At 40.4% G+C, this 18,274-nt stretch overlaps 1 protein-coding gene and 1 long non-coding RNA gene across 2 annotated transcripts in view; one reads left to right on the forward strand and one right to left on the reverse strand.

Moving 5' to 3' along the window:
- Positions 1-18,274, forward strand: part of neurl1b (neuralized E3 ubiquitin protein ligase 1B) — a 498,938-nt gene that overhangs the window by 276,253 nt on the left and 204,411 nt on the right. The window lies entirely within an intron of this gene.
- Positions 754-18,274, reverse strand: part of LOC148147550 (uncharacterized) — a 71,463-nt gene continuing 53,942 nt past the window's right edge. Inside the window, exon 2 of the long non-coding RNA XR_015759656.1 lies at positions 754-1,755. This is a non-coding gene — a long non-coding RNA (uncharacterized LOC148147550). The remainder of the gene's footprint in view (positions 1,756-18,274) is intronic.

The raw sequence follows: 18,274 nt of genomic DNA on the forward strand, positions 1-18,274 counted from the left end.
TCTTATCTAGAGAATGTAATACCCAGAGATACTGTAAAATGCACCAAAATGTAATTGCCCAGTCTTTGGTAATATTTTGGATGATTTCCTCCATTTATAATTGTACAACAGAAAATGGCGCATTGTAAGGTAGAGGTTCATAAGTTGGAGCGAAAAGAAACTTGTGATATTCTATTTGAAAAAGGAATTAATTAACCTGAATAAGCATGGAAAGTCATGGCTACAACTTGGGGCCTGTGCTTAGATTTCTGCACTTTTTAACAGATCCTGATCCTGGTTGGTATCGGTAATTTCTTCCGGAAGGTATCTTTTCATTGAATGAAAACACTATTGAGCAAGAGAATGATATCCACTGTGGTGGCCAACAGACCCCTGCCATCTAATTCTACATAAGGTGAACAGTTATTGGGACATAGAAATCATGCTTTAGATCAGGCTTGGGCTGTAATGATGGAATTACAACTTGATCTGGTCAGGTTTATGTCCAATACAGAGTCAGAGTTAGAGAGTAACTGTTCTGATCTTGCCTATAATCTTGATTGTACATATGTAGTATGTGTTTTGTTTTAATTCCCTTTCAGTAAATCAAGAGCACATTTCAAGCATAGAGATTTTGAATTCATGGTGGTAGTTGACAGTTTTCATATTTCTGGAACTGTAGGTCAGAATCACAGTTTTTTGAGATTTTACTTGGCAGTTATTTGTTTGTCTCAGTAATGTGTCTGCTCAGAATATGATCTTTATACATATATCTGAAGGCATAACATACATATATAATTAGACAAGCTTATAAGTATGGTAACAATCACTTGCAAGTCAAAAAATACTACACTTGATTACAGTACAGGGTAGTAAACAAATCAAGATTTTGTTAACCACAGACATTAGGTTCCCAGTGGTTTATAACCATCAGCTGAAATGAGTGTTAGGTTACTAACTTAAAGTCAGTCCAGAGGGTTCACTATGTTTTATGAGAACATATGAAAACCTTTCAAAGCCCAATTAACGCATCAAGCTTTCTTTTCTGCAGTATATTTTTTTAAGTTTATGTGCATCTGTGTCAGTTTAAATCTTTTATTTTGTATCATTACTGGCTGTCAGGCTGATTGCAACTGCTTGCTGCTGGCAAATAAATAATTTTAGTGTAATTGCTGGAAGCATACAAAGAAATAACTCTCAGTTAATTTCTAGAAAATTCTATGGTGAGGAACTTTTGTCGATTGCATTATCAAAGGCAGGTGATATCTCTGACAAAATTTTCTGCTAAACATATTATGTGAAGAAATAACATCCAAACACATTACAGGCCATTTCTGAATAATGAAAATATGAAAATGATGCAGGCCTCTTTCAAAAGGAGTAAGAGAAAGTAATAGAATTACTGGGCTTGTTCTCATGAACAGTACATTTTAATACATTAATATCGCTATTTATTGAGTACAAAGTAATCTAGACTTTTACATTCCCATCTCATCCAACCATTATATAGTTAGCCACCTGATTGTGTTCACAATCATCACCTTTCTGGTTACAGTCCTGGGAAAACATTTCTCAGAACAACAATCAGTCCATAATTTAGCAAACTTTACTGTGGGTTCCATCGAGTCTCTAAAATATTTGAAGAATCTACAATGTGTAACCTCTTGCCGACCATTACTATAATTTTAAAGATAAAGATGATGATGCCAATTTCTCTTTCCCAGAACCTCAAAACAGGCATGTGCAAAATTCTGATGGCTCTTGATTATGGGCAGTCTAGAAATGAAAAAAGACAATTTTAAAATTAGTAATTAAAACACACATTACTATTTTAGAATGCATTGAAATAGTTAAAGTTGCCACAGTAGACCATTAGAGAGAGACAGCTGTTATTTAACCTGAGGGTAACCACACCTCAAGCGAGGAGAGAGATTGAGAAGGAGAAGCCCTCGTGGTAACATCCACCCATGTGGGAATTGAACCCATTAGACAGCATTACAAACCAGCTGTTCAGCCAATTCAGCTGACTAAAGAAGACAACCCATGCCTTTCCAGCCGCTCTTCAAAGCTAAACTGCTCCATCCCAAACAACATCCTGGTGAATCTCCTCTGCACTCCCTCTAGTGCAGTCACATCCTTCTTTATGGTGTGGTGAACAGAAGTGAACACATAACCTCCCTACTCTTGTAGTCTATGCCACAACTGATAAAGGCAAGTGTCCCATATGTCATCTTAACGATCCTATTAACCTCTCCTGCTGCCTTCAAAGATCTGTGGACAAGCATTCTAAGATCCCTCTGTTTCTCTGAGCCCTCTGATGTCTTGCTATTCATTGAATACATTCTTGCCTTTTATTTCTTCCAAAGTGCTTCAACTCACGATTATGAGGGTTAAATTCCATCTGACACTGATCTTCCCCTTTCTGACCAATCTATCTGTACTCTCCTGTAGCCTAAGAGTTCTTCCTCACTGTTGACCATCTGGCCAATCTTAACATTATCTTCAAACTTACTTGTGAGCATCCTCATATTTTCTCCTGTATCATTTATATGTATCGCAAACAATGCAACACTAATCCCTGTGGTACTACCACCCTCTGTCTCATACCTCTAAGCCCAAAGTTTGGATACAACTTGCCAAGTTACCCTGAATCCCTTGTGCATTAACCTTCTTTATCAATTTTCCATGGTATATCATCAAAAACCCCTCCCACCCAGTTATAATCTCTTCTGTCGGGCAGGACATTAAAAAGAAATTTACATACTTGTATCAATAGATTCAAGAATAGCTTCTTCCTGCTATTAGTAGACTTCTGAATGGGCCTCTCAAACTTTAAATTTAATGTGATCTCTTTGTGCATCTACTCTGCAACCATAACATTGTATTCCTCGTTCTATTCTATTATCCTAATGCACTTTGTATGGTATGACCTGCCTGCATGCAAAACAAAACCTTTCACTGTACCAAGGTATGTGTGACAATAATAAGTCAAAATGAATCAAGTGTGGGATCTTCTTGACTCACTTGTGTTAAAGCCCTTGATGTGGTCAATTAATAATCAGTTAATGACTTCTACTCACCACTTCTCTGATCACCTGCCTCCCAATGGGTGAATTGTACCTTGTTCCTGTTTGACCGATTTGTCGAGTAAAGACACATGGGTGAACTATGAGCTCTAATCTACATGTCTAAATGATCTCTGGGTGTTCGACCTATTTCAGCTTGTTGCAGATTTCGTTCATGCCTTATTAGCTCAGACAATATAGAGTGTAGGAGGTTTAGCATCCTGTTTGTGAAGAAGTCTCCCACCCTTCCCCCAGAGTAAACATTGGATTGGATTTTCCAACAGGTAGCAATCTCACCCAGATTCCCATCCTGCCCTTCATTTTTATGACAGGAAAGAGCTCGGCATTTCTGACAGGAAATCCTGAAAAGGTGTCCTTCAGAAATGCAGAGTCATATTTCCATTCTGACAGCTCTTCTATAGTACGAAACTATCAGAGGGGAGGCAAACCTCACCCCTTTTCCACAGCAGTCAGCTGCCGCTGTCTGGGATTGAAAGGTCCGGCATCACAGACAGCCACTGTCAAGTGGGAACTACAAAATTGTGTGGGTAGGGTGCCAGGAGAGTAGGTGCCAACTAGGAAGGGCACCAGGGTTAAAGGTAATTAGAGTGCCAGCTGGGAAGAGTGCCAAGTAAGTAGGGAAATGACTGTGGAGGGTGTCGGCATGCCAGATAATGAGAGTGCCAAATTGATGGGTACCTGGGTGCCAGTTAAGCTGGGTTATAGCTTGGTAGATTGCAAGCTATGTAGGAGGCATGAGGACCAGATAAGAGATATTGTGATCAGAGTAGGTCGGGGTGTGTGGGAGATTTCAGGTACAGGGTTGGGTAGCTGTTGTGTTGTGCGGTGTTGTTTGGGTCCAGCAGAGGGGCAATAGGGCTATTGGCACCTTGGGCTAGGAGCAAGAGGCAGATCAGGTGTGGAGCAAGGGAAAGGGAAGAAGAAGCAGACGAGGTGGGAGTAGGGTGAAGGGTGTTTGACACTTGGGGAGTGAAGGGGTCGTTTTCCAATTAGGTGAAGGGAGTTTGAATCCTCCCTGGTTTGGGACGGGGAAGGGTGTTCAGGGTTGGAGTGGGTGTTGAAGCTGGTGACATTGGGTCCTGGGGGAGCGTTCATGGTGTAAGACATTTAGGGAAGGTATAGTTGGGGTGCTAAGTTAAGTATTGGGTCAGTTGAATATCTCCATTTAAATATATGCTCAGGAATTAGACCATGCACAAATAGTCTAACATTTTCTGAGTAAAGTCAGAAGTCACATAAACACCAGGTTATAGTCCAACAGGTTTATTTGAAATCACAAACTTTCTCTGCGCTGCTCCTTCATCAAGTGAAGTGAAGAGAAGGCTTAGAGGCACAGAATCTATAATCAGAGTGATCAAAAGATGATAGAAATGGTGTAAGTGGAATCTTTTCAGGTGATCAAGAGTGTCAGACAGTGTGAATAAAGTGTTAACAGCTGAATAACAAGTGAAGGGATGATCTATAATCTGATTAATTAATCTGAGAGTTAATGACAAAAAAAATTAAAAATAAGGTGGTGCTGGAGACAAATCAAATAACTGGAATAACATGATAGGGTTTAAGAGTCACATGCCGAAGGCCCAACAAAGTAACAAGCAATCCAAATCTGTACAAATTAATTAAGGTAGAAAGGTCAGAACAAGTTATCAAGGTGACAGTGTCAAAACAGGGCAGTAAGGAAGATTTTACAAATATAGAAGTGTGATAGGGTCACATGTTGCATGACATCAACCCAAGATCATGGTTGAGGCCATCTTCATGAGTGTGGAACTTGGCTATCAGCTTCTGCTTGGCGATTCTGTGTTGTGTATCTTGAAGGCCACCTTGGAGGATGCTTACCTGAAGATCAGAGGTTGAATGTCCTTGACTATTGAAGTGTTCCTGACTGGGAGGGAACATTCCTGTCTGGCGATTGTTGCACGGTGTCCATTCATCAATTGTCATAGCATCTGCATGGTCTCACCAATATACTTTGCCTTGGGCATTCTTGCCTGTAGCTTATGAGTCACATGAGTATCTGCCGTGTACATAGTGGGTAGTATCCATATCTATGTGTGATGGTAGTATCCATGTCGATGATCTGACATGTCTTGCGGATGCTGCCATGACAGGGTTGTATGGTGTTGTGGTTGATTATTGTCCTGAAGGCTGGATAGTTTACTGTGAACATTGGTCTGTTTAAGGTTTGTCAGTTGTTTGAAGGCGAGAGGTGGAGGCGTCGGGATGATCTTGGCAAAATATTCGTCATCATCGATGACATGTTGAAGGCTGCGAAGAACATGGCATAGTTTCTCTGCGTTTTTCATGGTGATACATTGAAATTGGTGATCAATGAGTTGAGTATCATATCACGTTCTTATGAGGGCATCTTTCAGCATTTTTAGGTGTCTGTTGCATTCCTCTTCATCTGAACAGATCCTGTGTATACATAGGGCTTGCCTATAGGGGATGGCTTCTTTAATATGTTTAACATGGAAGCTAGAGAAGTGAAGCATTATGGGGTTATCCGTGGGCTTGCAGTAGAGTGAGGTACTGAGGTATCCGTCCTTGATGGAGATGTGTGTGTCCAAGAATGAGTCTGATTTTAAAGAGTACTCTATGGTAAGTCTGATGGTGGGATGAAACTTGTGGATATCATTGTGCAGTCATTTTAGTGATTCCTCGACATGAGTCCAAAGGAAGAGAATTTCACTAATGTATCTGGTGTACAGCATTGGTTGGAGGTCCTGTGCAGCAAATAAGTCTTGCTCAAACGTATGCATGAAAATGTTGGCGTACTGGGGTACACATTTGATCCTCATAGCTATTCTGTGTGTCTGGATGAAGAGCTAGTTGTCGAAGGTGAAGGCATTGCGGTGAGGATGAAATGGATAAGTTGTAGGATGACATCTGGAAATTGGCAATTGTTGGTGTTGCTTACTGAGGCTATGATAGGACATCCAGGTGTATTGACTTTCTGTATCGTTGGAAGGCAGTAGAAGTCTCTGATATGAGAAAGACACGGGATGAGAATGCATAGGATACTCTGAAGGTCTGGGTCAAACCTCTCAATCAGTCTGTTGAGTTGGCAGGTATGTTCTTTGGTCAAATTGGCAGGGAGTTGACTGTAGTGTTCCTGGCTGTTCAGTTGTCGGTATGCTTCTTTACAGTAGTCCTTTCTATTCTTTGTGACGATAGCTCCTCCGTTGTCTGCTAGTTTGATGACAATGCTGCAATTGGTCTTGAGGGCATGCATGATGTTGTGTTGTGCTTGAGTGACGTTCTCTGCTATCTTGTAAGCCCGGTTGGTGAATCTGGCATTAACCCATCTCCTGACGGCTTGAGCATACCTGTCAAGTCTAGGGCAACTTTCTTCCGGAGTGGTCCAATTTGACTCTTTCTTCTTTGGTTGCTGCACTGCAGACCTCTCTGTCAAATGTTCTGGTTCCTTGGTTGTCTCATTGGGCTCACTGTTGACACCTTGGGGATTTGTGGAAGAATTCCTGGAGCCTCAATCGCCTGATGAATTCATCTGTAAAACCAATAGGGTCCATATTGGTAGTGAGGCAGAAAGTGAGCCCTCAGCTGAGAACTTCAATTTTGTCTGGTTGAAGGGGTATGGGCAGACAAGTTGACGATGGATTTCCCAGTGGTGGTACCAGTTCCCACCATGGTACTGGTGAGGGGTCTAGTTTACTGTTGGTGGTAATCCCGAGTTTCCTGTTCTTGGTGTGCAAGTAGGTGGTATAGTTCTGTTGCCTTGCCTGTTTGGCAGTGTCTCGTAGCTGGTCCACTGTCTCCTGAGTGCAAGCTGAGAATGTGGAGTCTAGGTAAAAACCCGATGCCTGGAGGAAGAATGCCTCATCTTCTGCCTCGGAACACTTCAACCCCAGGGCATCAATGTGGACTTCACCAGTTTCCTCATTTCCCCTTCCCCCACCTCACCCCAGTTCCAAACTTCCAGCTCAACACTGTCCCCATGACTCGTCCTACCTGCCTATCTTCCTTTCCATCTATCCACTCCACCCTCCTCTCTGACCTATCACCTTCATCCCATCCCCATCCACCCATTGTACACTTTGCTACCTTCCCCCACCCTCCTCCCTGCCCTATCACCTTCGTCCCCACCCCCATTCACCTATTGTACTCTATGCTACTATCTTCTCACTCCCACCCTCCTCTCATTTATCTCTCCATCCTTCAGGCACTCTGCCTGTATTCCTGATGAAGGGCGTTTGCCCGAAACGTCGATTCTCCTGCTCCTCGGATGCTGCCTGAACTGCTGTGCTTTTACAGCACCACTCTAATCCAGAATGTGGACTCTATGTTGATTTCAAAATTGCAACGTCTTCTGTAGAGCTAGTGTACGAGATGATTGAGGGGTGTGTGAGAGGTGCGACGGCAGAATCTCTCAGCGTAATCTGTGTTGTAGGTCGACTTGAGTGGGTTTGTGATCTGTAGTCCCTTCAGGATCATCTCTGTTTTCTTGCATCTCTGGAGAAATTGGACGTCTGTGTCGATATGTGTGATCATCTTGGATATTTTCTTCACTTTGATCCAGCAGTTTGTGGTGTCAATGGTAGCCATGATGTGAAGGTGCTAGTGTTGGACTGGGAGGAAATATTTATTTCATTGGACCCTCCGAGTTCTTGAATTTAAATGGAGATTTTCCGAGAGTTCCAGGAGCCTGGGGATTGCCCAGTGGAGTCTTCAATTTCCCAGGCACTTTCTTTGGAGTGTACTGTGATGGAGATTCCACAAGGTCGCCTTGAGCAACTTCTCTTGACGCTAAAATAAAACTTTCTGGCCAGTGGAAAATCTGGATTAAGAAATATTATTTCCATAACTTCTATTGCTGAAATACCGTTTTGGGACAAAGTGCTTTGCAGTATCCTAAACACTTTGTTTTCTTATCTACTCTGTATTCATTATTGCTTCAGTCTCTGGTGAGAATAGTTAGTTAGTGGAATGGAAACTCCTTTCCTTTTATGTACTTGCACGGTCTGGAACTCCATGAAATGTTCGGCACAATGAAGTGAGATAAAGCAGTAGAGATGAACACTTCTTTTTAAAATCGAATGGCATCTAGTTTAATATTTTATGTAGGATTTTGACATGGATAACATTTTTTTAAAAACTGCCGTGTATTGATCACAATCAGAGAAAATGTCCTATTGGCCGCTGAGCTAGCAAAATCATAAAAATGTTGGGAACATTTCCTTTCGTAATAATCTAAAGCAAAAATTGAAGCATCCCCAAAAAGAAATCTTTCTTTTTTTTGGCTTCAAAAACCATACAGAAGAAATCTGGACAAACTCATGTATGAAATCATGATAGCAATGAAAGAAATTCCTACCCCAATCTGACCCAAATTTTTATTTCTCTTCGTTTTATCAGTAACCAAGCTAATGATCCAGATGTATCATTGCATTGAAAAACTTACTTACTTTATGCGATATGGAGGAATGCCAAATGTAAATATTAATTACTTTATTTGATCTATGTCCAGTTCACTATGGTGTTGGTATGTAAAAGTTTCATTATTGTATATATTTGGAAATTCTTCCATACAACACAAAAAGCACAGCTGTTTTTTGACTGTGTAAAGAAATGCTGCATCTAAATCCTTAAAAGACAAAAGCTTTGCAATTCAGTTAGTGAAAGCCATCTGTTTTCTTCTTTAGACCTACAACATACAAACAAAAAGGAGTAAGCCATTCTGCCCCTGTTCTGCCATTCAATCACATAATGATAGCCTGATTGTAACCTCGAATTCCTGTTCCAACTTACCTTTCACTGCCTTAATTACCAATACTTTATCTACTTCTGCTTTAATAGTAACTAAGGGCACTGCTTCCATTTCCATTTCTGGAAAAAGTGTTCGAAAAACCCGGCAAGGAAAAGGTTTCACTTAATCTCTGTTCTAAATGGGTGACTGGTTAGAACTTAGTTGGACTATTGTGTACAGTTCTAGGCATTACACCATACGAAGGGCGTGAATACATTGGAGAGAGTGTAGAAGAGGTTTATGAGAATGTTTTCGGAATGAGACACATCAGTAATGAGGAAAGGTTGGACAATTGGGACTTGTTTTGGAGCAGAGAAAGCTAAGAGGAGATTTGATGAAAGTTTTCAAAATCATGAGACGTCTTGAAAGAGTGGAGACATTGTAACTTCACCAACTCATAAATGAATTCAGAACTAAAGAACACAGTGTTTTGCAAACGAAGCAAATGCACGCTGAGAAAATCTTTGTCAAACAGCAAGTCATTGAGTTCTGGCAGTGTAGTGGAGGCAGATTCAACTGAGGCAGTCAAGAGGGCACTGGATGTTTATTTAAATACAAACAATATTCAGGGTTATGAAGAAAAGACATTAGGTTAATATATTGAGAGATGTACATATGTTACAATGAATGGCTTCCTTCTGTGATGTTGTGATTCTTTTGAGCTATCCTTTGTCCAAGCTTGCCAAATCATTTAGCAATCTCTACTCTTATACTTCTGAAGTGCCTTGATTTAAATTTTTTTAAAAAATGTTCTCAGACACACTCCTCTCTCCTTCAAACTGAAAGTAAGATTCAACCATGTTATGGTCGTTGCTACCTCGGAGTGCCTTAAATATGAGACCATTATTGCTGTCTTATTGCATAAAACAAGGTCTGGTATAGCCTGATCTCTGGTGAACTTCAGAACATGATGCTGTAGGAAACTAGCCCAAAAACATTCTATGATCGCTTCATCTAGGCTACCTTTGCATATCTGACTTTTTCAGCTAAAATGCAGTTTAAATTTCTTCCAGGATTATTACCTTGCCTTTCTAACAAAGTCTCATTATGTCTTCTGTTACATTAGGGAGCCTGTACACCACTTCCCTCAAATGATTTCTTGCCTTTATCATTTCACACCTATATCAACTCAAATCTGTATCTAGGATTCCAAAACTTAAGTCACTCTCATTTATATTGATATCATCGTTCACTAACAGCCACCTGTTCACATTTTCTAGTTCCCTGTCCTTCTTGAATGCACTGTACCCTCAAGATTTAGGACCCAATTCATATCATCCTGCAGACATGTCTTAGTAATGATCAAATTAAAACTGTTTGAGCACCTTATCCAGCCACCAATGAGATAAAACCAGTTCTAGGCATATCACCATGCAGCATATATGATGCCCCCTACTCTGGAAATAGCTTGTCACCTTAGGAAGATGGTGAGGGGTTTCCCCAATCAAAGACAGTCAACACCGTATTGAAGGACTAGAGATTATCACTATGCAGTGGTCACCAGATGGTAAACCCCTAGCTTGGCTTTGACTGATCTGGCCATCTCTGACCCCTAACCTGAGAAACCTGGCAGCACTTATTTTTGTCCTGGGTCCTTCTCTATCCCGGGACTCCAAAGTTGGGCATCCAGAAGCAGTGACAGCCTCTGTTTGACTGGCAGTTCTAATTAGGCAACACTTCTAGCCCCAGGCACTCACTTGATGGGTTTGTGGCTTAGAGAGGTTTTCCCTGGAAATGACGGCAAGGGTCTCCTATCAACTTTCTCCCGAATTACTGAGCTCTCCTACCCCTCAAATTGGTATTACTCATGAGATGAACTTTAACGTGGTCAGCAGGAGCCCATCATAGAGAAATAGAATCTAGGAGCAGTAGCAGAACATTTGGCCCATTGACCTTGCTCTGATATTCAGTATGATCATGGCCAATTCTCCATCTTAATGTTATATTCCATTTCCTTCCTATTCCCCCATGTTTTAAAATCTCAAAAATAATCCAACTCTTTGTTCAATGTATTCAGAGACTTGGCCTTCCCAGCCTTCTGTAATAGAGAATTCCATAACATCTCTACCATATGAGTGAACAACTTCTTTAAATGGTTTACCCTGTATTCTGAGCATGTGACTCCTGGTTATAGCTACCTCAACCTGAGTAGAAAACTTCTTGTCCAGTCCTGTGCTAGAAGTCGGGGAATAGTCTGAGAATTTGGGCCAAACTGTTCAGGAGCAATATTAGAAAGCACTTCTACACATCAAGGGTGGTACATGTCTGGAACTCTCTTCCACAAACAGCATTGGATTTTGGATCAGTTGGTCACTTTAAAATTGAGACAGATAATCTTTTGCTCAGTAATGGTGTGAAAAAATATGGGCCAAAGGCAGATATATGGAGTTAGGCCACAGGTCATCTCACTGAGTGGCAGAGCAGGCTTGTGGGATTGAATACCCTACTCCTGTTCCTATGTAATTTTATACATTTCAATCAGATTCCCTTGCATCCTTCTGAATTCTGGTGAATACAGGCCTAGCTGAACCAATCTCCCCACTTGGCACAGTCCTGCTAACCCTAGTATCAGCCTAGTGAACTTCCACTGCTCCCCTCTTTGGCAAAGACATCTTTTCTTAGATAGGGAAACCAAAATGACATACAATACTCAGTCGTGGTCTCTTCAAGGCTCTATATAATTACAGCAAGCCTTCCCTTCTTTTGAGCTCCTCCAGATCCCTTTCTACATCCATATTTCCCAACATGTCACAATTTAAACAGTATTCAGCCTTTCTGCTTTTTTTCCACACAGAACTTCGCATTTGGCCAGGTTGTACTGTACCTGCCATGCATTTACCCACTCACTCAACAGATTCCTGATGAAGGGCTTATGTCCAAAAAGTTGATTCTCCTGCTCCTCGGATGCTGCCTGACCAGCACCACACTCTTGACTCTGCTCTCTAGCGTCTGCAGCCCTCATTTTCTCCCACTCACTCAACTTGTCTAAATCACATTAATGCCCCTTTGTGTCCTCCTTATAATTTACAATCTTGCCAGTTTTGTGTCATCAGCAAACCTAGAAAAGGTGTATTTAGTTTCTTCACCAAGGTCATTTACATATTCAAAGTTTGTGCGAAGATTTGTAGCTCGGGTGCTCGTTGCTGTGGTTCTGTTCGCCGAGCTGGAAGTTTTTGTTACAAACGTTTCGTCCCCTGGCTAGGCGACATCATCAGTGCTTGGGAGCCTCCTGCGAAGCGCTTCTTTGATGTTTCCTCCGGTGTTTATAGTGGTCTGTCCCTGCCGCTTCCGGTTGTCAGTTTCAGCTGTCCGCTGTAGTGGTTGGTATATTGGGTCCAGGTCGATGAGTTTGTTGATGGAGTTTGTAGATAAATGCCATGCCTCTAGGAATTCCCTGGCTGTTCTCTGTCTGGCTTGCTCTATGATAGTAGTGTTGTCCCATTTACATATATCATGAATAGTGTGGACCCAAGCATTAATCCTTGCAATACCTCAGTAGTTACTGCCTGCCATCCAGAAAAAAAGATTTATTCCCATTCTCTTTTTCCTTTCAACCAATTCTCAATCCATGCCAATATATTCTCCCCATCCCATGTCCTTTAATTTTGCTGTATAACCTCTTCAGTAGGACCATATGAAAGCTGTCTGAAAATGCAAATACACCACATCCCTGATTCTCCCTCTTCTGTTCTACCAGTTGCATCCCCGAAAAACTCCAGTAAGTTTGTTAAATATGATATGCCTTTCATAAACCCATGCTAGCTTTGTTCAATCCTATTAATGAACCAGTCAATAATCCTGCATAACAAAATCTGATGGCATCCTCCTGATCTGAACTCTCGGAGACCCAGTGGAATAAAGTCTTTAATTGGCTTTGGAAATACTACCTCTAGGCTTCTATCTCTGGAGACATTGAAATGCTGTACTATTGGACATCTTGTCCTGAGGTCTACTGGCCAAACAGAGACCAGTTAGTCAGTATTCACCACAGGCTTACCTCAAAAGCTATGTGGGGACTAAAAAAACTTTTGACAATCTAATATAGCTCTCACTGATATGCATGCGATAGTGAAAATTATTCCCATCCAAGAAATCCATATAAAACTTTTAGATCCTTTTGAGTTTTTAATCCCTTATAGAAACAAACAAACTTCTGTTCTGATTCATATAAAAAACAACTCATCCTTTAGTAACTTATTAAACTGTCAATTAAGCAGTGAATTCAGAACCTCCTGTGAGATAATTCTGGCTTTTGAAACTCAACTAAACATTTACAATGTGTAATAATCACCCTTGGGGGAAATAACTGCAATTGACTGATTGAGTTTGCACAAACAGATGGTAATTTGATTTATAACTTACATCAAGTTTGTTAATCAAAGTGGAGGGTCTTTTTTGACTCTCATTGATAGCTTCAGTCTGTTTTAGTTTTCATGTGGAAAAAGTATCATAAACAAACTTACTTGCTCTTCCAGATTATTTGTATCTTCTCCATTTATCCAAGATTCTCACAATTGGTACAGCAAAATCTGGCCTGTTTGAACATCAGCACTATGGTTGTGTAATTCGGCTGACTTTGGCTTTCCCTCTTCAGTAAATTGTGCTTTTTGCCCCCTTTCTACTGGACCTGTCAGAAATGGGGTTTATCCATATCGTCTGCCATTTTAAAGGTCAGTAGAGACTTCAACCTCATTGTTTGCAATAATTTTAATGACTGGTGGTGGTTCCCTGCCCAACTCCCAATGATCGGTTGACTAACCAGCATTGCCACCATCCAAGTTCCAGCATCCTCCTCCCCGTCCCCTGCTTTTACCCACCTTTGAGTCTCGTACTTAATTCTACTGTGAATTCACAACACCTGATAAAGGTATTGGCAAGCCTCTGAGAATTGAGCCCTGTGGGATGCTTTGCATCAGTGAAGAACTTAAAGTTTGTCATCAAACCACTTGCCTGTTTAGTAATGTTACTTTTGCAATGTACTGAATTGAAAATTTACAGTTTTTATGTTAGTTTGCTGTATTATTAAAAGATTGTGCATTATTGAATGTTTTGAGGCAGGTTTACTTCACAAATGGCTAAGGTGTTGCCTGTAAATATCTGAAATAAATTATCATAATGATGTGAAGTTTAATTTATAACTTCAATTTAACATTATATTGATAGAGTATTTCAAACAATGCTGTAGCATTATATTAATAATAACTTATGAAATCCAATCTATTCATCCGAGATCTCAGCCCAGATGGCGTATGTATATTCCAGTATTCTCTTGGGAGTTTGAGCCATGGCTTTGTCTGTGGTTAATTTCCCAGGGGGCAAGATACCCTGTGTACAGTTGTCACATGACCCATTGCATATGTTACCAAGTCATACTGGTTGTGAAAATACACTGCGACAGCTTTACAAATACATATTGAATTAAGTTTTAGAAAAAGTCTTCTGTATTTTTACTTTATTTCCATACATAAAACTTTACAGTCTGAGTGGAGTTTATCTAATAATGGAAGGGGGCTTGAGGATTAAAGATCCTGGAAAATGTACAGGAGCCAATGTTTGTCTGTCATTTGGGAACAAAAAGAAAAGCAAGAGATCCAACACTGCAGCAGGTAATGTTGGTTTAAGTTGGGAAAAATAGTTGCTATTGTCTAAGAATGTTTAGTTTCTATTGTGGTAGAGAAACAAGAACATTGTGGATCTCAATTTCATTGTTTTTGTTGCACTTTTATAATTAAGGTACAAAATGATGGTGATTTCTGAGGTGATTTCCAATTGCACAAAGAAGTATTTCTTAAGGGATTATCTCAATCGGTGTCAACCAATCAGAAAAGAGATCTTTACATAATGATTTGTATTGATATTGGGAACCTCACTACAAATGTCTGGTATTTACAATGGTTTATTGAAAATGTACCATGTTAAGATATAGATAAAAATTCAGGCATTCTTCCCATGAAATATTTACCATGTTTTTGGAATAGCATGCACTGAAATGTAATTTAGAATTTTGGAGCTAAGGATCATGTTTCTCTGTGGACTGCATTCTATATTGGTTCCAGATTCTGGAACAATGAATAAGTTGGTACTGTGTACCTAAAGGTTGAAGAGGTTACATGTATTTCCACTAACTTATAGAGACTACTGCTTGTTTTCTATCCACAGTAAGGTTTTATCCAATTTGCTTCAGCATGCTTGTGTGTATACCCTATCAGCCATTGCAAAACTATTCTCCCACTAAAAATGGTTGGTACCAAGCCATTGCTTTGGAAACAACAAATGGTCAGCAAGTTGTCTAACTATGTTCCAAAAAATCAGTTTCCAAAGCAGAAGCACGAGATAAAGCTGTTACCATTTGTTCTAGGTAAAAACAATGACTGCAGATGCTGGAAACCAGATTCTGGATTAGTGGTGCTGGAAGAGCACAGCAGTTCAGGCAGCATCCAAGGAGCAGCGAAATCGACGTTTCGGGCAAAAGCCCTTCAACAGCCTGATGAAGGGCTTTTGCCCAAAACATCGATTTCGCTCCACCATTTGTTCTAGTTTCACATATCTGTATTTTTCTCCATCTTTTGTCTCTATTCAGATATGTGCTGAATGGAGCAGGATAGCATTCTGACTTGCAGTAAGTGTATTTCAACATATGGCACTAAGGCTTGCAATAAATATACTTCAACTGTTACAATCTTTTATCTATTTTTGTATTCCTCTGATATCATTACTGCCAGATTCATGATTGAACTTTTCTTAGTCTTTACAATATCTTCAATTAGAATTACAATTTCTAATTTATATCATAGAACACAGCTTTCAAACGTAGTCACCCTTTGTTGTTAAATTGCCATAAACACATACCATAAATATTTGGCTATATAAACAGGTCTCTGATTAGTTATGCATAAGATCTAAACCATAAGATTATAATGGTGCCTCAAGTGTTAGAAAAACATAAATGTCTGCTGATTGTTAAAGGCATCAGATTAATGCCATTGGTTGACAGTATAGTATATCTGTATAAAATATTGTAATGATTAAGGCCTATAACTTGATGTTGTCTCATGTTTTAATGCTTACTATAATTTGTAGTATAAATCATGAAGCCTAATTATAGTGATTGTAGTCAGTCAGGTGGACCACATAGAATATGAGTTCCCTGATCCGGGCTGTTAATCTGGTCCACTCAGGGAGCCTTGGATGACAGATAAAAGCAGGAGTGTCAGGCATCCTGTTTACTCTGACAGCTGGCTCAGAGGGAGCTGGACCAGTGTTCAGGACTCTCCACATATAAATAAAGGGTGACTTGGAAATGGGATACCTCTGTGGAGTTATTTGAGTGGCAACAAGAGAAAAGCATGTTCTTGAAGAACGTTGCTTGCAAAAGTTGGTTTTGAGATGGTGTAAGCATATCTGGCATCATGTCAATATCTGAGAAACTTGACTCATTTGACCATACTATCGAAGACTGGGCCCAGTATGTGGAAAGAATGCATTATTCTTTCCAAGCAAATGTCATTGGGGCAGATGAAAAACAATGAGTAAATGTCATGAGAACATGTAGACCCACAGCTTTTTTGGTTATTAGGAGACTTACATTCCCTGAAGTACCAGATACTAAAAAGTTTCAAGAGTTGATGGATTTGGTTGAGGAGTATTACACCCCCAAACCTCCTCTAATTCTAAGATGCTATCAGTTTTACTCGACAATTCGAGAACCAGGGGAATCGTAATAGTCCTTTTGATTAGGTTAAGACAACTGGCAGAGGCATGTATAAACTTTAATGAGATGCTGAGAGACTGTTTGGTATATGGGATTAATGATGTGCCATACAAAAGCATCTACTAGCTGAAGTACATCTGGACTTCAAACAAGCACTACAACTGACTGTCATTGGAAAATGCAGCAAGTGGAGCATATAAGTTGCAGGGTATTCAGATGGACACCCTTGCCAGTCAGACTGAGCTTTGGGAACACCACTTGAGTGAATGCAATTGCAGAGCCTCACTCAGGATATATCTTGAACAGAGGGATTCCACGTTAGCCCACAGCAAAACCCCAAAACCAAAAGCAAGCCTCAGCCAAATGGTTAAAATTTTCTGCAGAATCATGGCTGGCAAACATTGTAGTTGCTGCCAGTATGCAGACTCAAGACAGCAAAGAGTCCCACTAGGCCTAAACTGAGTAAGAGAACTCAATGGCTGGTATCCAGGAGAGTGCACTCTGTGGAAGACCACCTACGTCTGCCTTGGAACAGTTACATTGATTAGCATCATCCAAGTCTTGAACAAATCAAAATAAGCATCTGGTTAAATGGTCACTAAATTTCAGTGATTGCAGTGTCAGTCTTTAACAAAATTCACTCTAGAATCCAAACCTTAAGTTTGCGTAAGACCTTGGTTAGATTGAGAACATACACTGGGGAACTTATAAAATTTAAGTGTACAACTTTGGTTCTGGTCTCTTATGAGAAGGAGCTGGTTCAGTTAGCACTGATTGTAATAAAAGACTTAGACCCAAGCCTCATGGGGTGAAATTGGTTGAAAAAAATCCATTTAGATTGGCTCAGTGTTTTTCAATTAGAACATGGCTACCTAAGTGAAGTCCTAAGTAAATGCCTGGAAGTTTTTCAGGAAGGCCACGGGTCTGTCAAAGGGGCCAAGGCCACTTTACATGTTGACCAGGAAGCAATTCTGCAAGGACTCCCCAGTGCCATTTGCCTTCTGAGCAAAAGTAGAGGCAGAGATCTGAAGGCTACAAAGCGAAGGAATCATCAAATCAGTCCAATTTGCAGAATGGGCAGCACCAGTCGTAATGATTATGAAGCCTGACGAGTCAGTTCACCTTCGTGGGGATATTAAACAAATGGTAAACCACTTTTTTCAGTGGAATAAATCCCCAGTCCCTCTCATAAAAAAAATTATATGCAAAGCTCGCAAGTGGGCTATTCTTCATTAACGTGGAATGAGCCATGCATACTTGCAATTGCCATTAGATGAAGATTCCCAGGCGTAAGCTACAATTATTACCCATAAGGATTTGTACCAATAAGTTTGGAGTATTGTCAGCCTGTGTAATTTTTCAGCAGAAGATCGAAAATATTTTACAAGGCCTACACCAGGTTGTCATTTATCTAGATTATGTGCTAATCATAGGGAAGACTACTAAGGAGCAGTTAGAGAACTTGGACATCATCCTTAGATGTTTCTTCCAGGCGGGTGTACACTTTGGAAGGGAAGAGTATGTGTTCCAGGCACTCCAAATGACCTACTTGGGCAACAGAGTTCACAAGATTACACCTGTTGAAAAGGGAGGTGAGGGAGATCACAGGTGCTCTGATTCCCACATCTGTACCAGAACTTAGGCCTTTCCTTGGGCTGGCGAATTATTATGAAAAGTTCATACATAACTTGGCCTCCATTTTGGTATCTTTGCATCAACACTTAAAGGGTC

The sequence above is a fragment of the Chiloscyllium plagiosum genome, unplaced genomic scaffold (assembly GCF_037043375.1).
Source record: "Chiloscyllium plagiosum isolate Xiang-an unplaced genomic scaffold, Cpla_swu_hap1 HiC_scaffold_16, whole genome shotgun sequence".
In the NCBI taxonomy this organism is placed as follows: Eukaryota; Metazoa; Chordata; class Chondrichthyes; order Orectolobiformes; family Hemiscylliidae; genus Chiloscyllium; species Chiloscyllium plagiosum.